The sequence below is a fragment of the Neovison vison genome, chromosome 11 (genome assembly GCF_020171115.1).
Source record: "Neovison vison isolate M4711 chromosome 11, ASM_NN_V1, whole genome shotgun sequence".
Classification (NCBI taxonomy): Eukaryota; Metazoa; Chordata; class Mammalia; order Carnivora; family Mustelidae; genus Neogale; species Neogale vison.
In genome coordinates this window covers 214,935,167-214,938,933 of record NC_058101.1, presented here as the reverse complement: position 1 = coordinate 214,938,933, position 3,767 = coordinate 214,935,167, and the positions used below count along the sequence as shown (strand labels likewise).

The window sequence follows — 3,767 nt, the reverse complement described above, 5'->3', positions numbered from 1 at the left end:
TGGCTGCCTACCGTGAGTGACCTGTACAGATTGGCTTTTTCCACTCAGCATCATGCCCTTGAAATCCACACTAGTTGCTGCATGCATCCAGAGTTTGTTCCTTCTTAATTGCTGAGAAGTATTCCATCTGGTATGGATGTGCCACTCAAGTACTGAAGGACATTTGGGTTATTTCCAGTTTTTACCATATGAAAAGTAAAGCTGACAGTATTAAGACCTGCAAAATATTTGTAACTATTACACAGTTTTGTATCAATTCCCTGACGTCTATGTAAACTGTTTTGTTTGTTTGTTATTAACTTGCAGCAAGAATTACTATCAAACTCCATTTTTTGGGCCACAGACCCTTGTGGTCTTAGCAAAAGACCTGCCCCTCATGAAGCATACTACCAACATTTAATGAGTGCATTGGCCAGGCAGCTATTTTTTGTTGTAATAATGATGTAACAAATGAATTTACACAGAAAATGTATATGCAGAGAACACTAATTCCTAGTGCAAATGCTGGGTCACAAGCTAAAAATATTTTTAAAGGAATTGCTACCAACTGGCCTTCAGAAAATCAAAGCAGCTTATCTTAGCCACCAAGGCTGTTACAATGTCCACTTCTTACAAGATGCACTAAGATTTTTGTAGTCTTTAAAATCTGACTTGCCAACAATATTGTTTTGTATTGAAGTAATAGAAGTTATATATTTCTCATGTTTCTGGACTTGATTTGTCATTCTTTAACTATCTATTCATATTCTTTGGCCAACATTCTATTGAAAAGTTAGTTCACTAACCTATCAAACTTGGCTCTAACATACGTTACAAAGAAATAGCCTTTAAAACTACATGGATCTGAAATCCAACACACATATTAATAGCCCAAGACAATATCTGACTTTCCAATGTGGACGATAAAAATTTAGTGGATATGGTTCCCCAATTGATAAGTGCTCTTGTACTACACACAATGTCTTTATTAAGAAATTGCATCTAATTCCAGCTCTAAGTGAAAAAAATGAATGTAGGGATGCCTTGGTGGCTCAGGCACTTAAGCAACTGAATTCAGCTCCTGTCATGATCCCAGAGTCCTGGGATCGAATCCCGCATGGGGATTCCTGCTTAGCAGGGAGCCTGCTTCTGCCTCTGCCTGCTGCTCTCCCTGCTTGTGCTTCCTCATTCTCCCCCACCTCCCCCGACGAATAAAATCATTTTAATTAATTAATTAATTAAAACGTGAATGGATATCACTTCTCTTAAATTCCCTGTGAAATACCAAAACATCAATTTTCTGTAACATCAAAACTATCTCCAGTTTCATTAAGAAACATGGCTGGCCTCTCTTTCGCATTTAAGGTCATCTAACCAATAGTTCCCAATAGCGCTCTTTAGACCAGCACTAGCAACACTAACATCACCTAGTAACTTCTAAGAAATAAATGCAAATTCATAGGCTCCACCCAGACCTACTTCATAAAAAAAACCCGGAAGGTGGTGGGTAGAGCCAGAAATCAAGCAACGTGTTTCAACACGCATTCCAGTGGATTCTGATACATAGGAAAGTTGGAGCACCACAACATTCAACAAATTTAGTAGAAAGACATTAAATCTGGATTGCCTTCCATACTTTTTCTTTTCATGAAACACTTTGGCAAAGTTAATCACGCCACAGATACTAAGAATTCAGAGATATATTTTCATTCTCCCCCAAAGCAAAACAAAACAAAATGAAACAAAAATAAAACTGGAAACTGGATGTTAGCTTTATTTCCTACAAAAAGGAATCCTTAAAACTATGAATTGATCACAAGAAATTTCCTTAGAGAAGAAAAACCCAAAATGAACCACAGAGAACCAACAGGTCAGAACTGATATCTTTCAAACCAGAGACTCAATTAGTTTTGTATCACACACTGCCTGATACCCCCATTCCTACACGGAACTACAACCTATAGCACTTTCAATATTCAATAAACTAGCATATTAAACAGCACCTAGAAAACTATAATTATGCAAATATTTGTGGTCCAGGGAATAAACAAATAAATTGGTTAAATAAAAGTAATTTTGCATGGGCAGAATAAAAGTGACCTTTATGTTGTTTTGTCCCCTAATTTCTTCTAAGCATGTATTACCACCTTCACAACCAAAAGAAAGGAGAATCAGGAATATATGGAATGATACAGGAAAATACCCTACAAATACATCAGTTATTTTTTAAATTTTACCAATGCGCTGATAATCTCTCTCCTTCATGGGATCAAAATTCAAAAGAGGCTTTGGTAGTACCAGATAAACCGAGTTCCAACCTTCATGCTTATTAAAGTTTGAAACTCAAAGTGAACTCATGGCTATTAACCCAGTTACAAGCAGGTGTTATTATGGTAGCTACCTCCTATCCACCTGGGTAAGTGCCCCATTTCCCTCCAAGTAAGACCTTCTGAGCAGGGAACCCGATGTGGGGCTCAATCCCAGGACCTCAGGATCCTGACCTGAGCCAAAGGCAGATGCTTAACCAACTGAGCCACCCAGGCACCCCAAGACCACAGAACGTTTTTTTTTTGTTTGTTTGTTTGTTTTTAAGATTTTATTTATTTATCTGACACAGAGAGATTACAAGTAGGCAGAGAGGCAGGCAGAGACAGAGGAAGAAGCAGGCTCCCCGCTGACCAGAGAGCCCGATGTGGGGCTCGATCCCAGGACCCTGGGATCATGACCTGAGCCAAAGGCAGAGGCTTAACCCGCTGAGCCACACAGGTGCCCCAGAAAGGATTGGTTTTGACTGAAGTTCGTTTTAAGCTGAATTTTATTTCTTGAAACCTGGAATATTCTGGCAGACTTATGATATTCGACAACTTTTACTTCTAGAAAAGAATGAACAGTGTATAAACCTTCTATCGTACATAGGAAATCTCATCTCTTCTCAGAATGCAGTCATCAGGTTTATTTTCTCCCTGACTAACCACCAAGTACTCGACAGATTTGAAGATCCAATACAGGCTGATGATACTGGCATTCTACATCCCCTTTAATTACCTGTTCCCCGCAAAAGCAACTTCATCTTTAAATGTATTGTGAATGCTCTTAATATGAAGTTTTAAGTAAGATTTTTTTAACATATCCCTTCTAGCAGTTTCTTCTCTCAACCAAAGTATCATTTAAATAGTTTTTCTAAACTGAGAAAGGGAGGGAAAGGAGAGCATGATCTAATCCTGTTGAAAAATTAAAATTTCCCTTGTTTACCTTATGATTTCCACTATTCCTGATTTCTGACTAACACTGCAGTTTTCTTGCAGTGTCTTTACTGACAATTCTTCTTTGACACAACAGTCAATCACTGCATAGAACTGAAATTAAAGCTCAATACGTGGAGTGAATGGTCAAGACTTCCATTTAACAGAATTAATTCACAGTCCTCAACAGAATATACTCTGTGTACAACTTCCAACTTATAGGTATATGAGCACAAGACAACTTACACGATGGACAGCATAACCCCTCCATCGATACCCAACATGTTCTGTTCCCATTCTTAAACTGCCTTTAGACACCAGGTCACGTGCACACCCATCTAGTTCCTCAAGACAGATTTTGCGCATGACGGATCTGCACTTCCTCAGCAGACTTTTAAGACTTTCTTGGCCACGTAAATAACCAAATGGACACCCAAAAAGGATTAGGAATCATCAGAGTTGTTGCTCAGGTCAATGTGCTCATGCTCTGAAGCTCCACACCGCTCCAGGAAGTACTTTCAAGGCACTGCCTACAGCATCCAAGAC

The 3,767-nt window shown here is 38.8% G+C and overlaps 1 non-coding gene across 1 annotated transcript; it reads right to left on the bottom strand.

Annotated features, from left to right (window-relative positions):
* Nucleotides 1–298: 298 nt before the first annotated feature.
* LOC122890796 lies at nt 299–448 on the bottom strand. The gene has a single exon (XR_006381218.1). It is a non-coding gene; the product is annotated as a small nucleolar RNA SNORA62/SNORA6 family (small nucleolar RNA).
* Nucleotides 449–3,767: the final 3,319 nt, after the last annotated feature.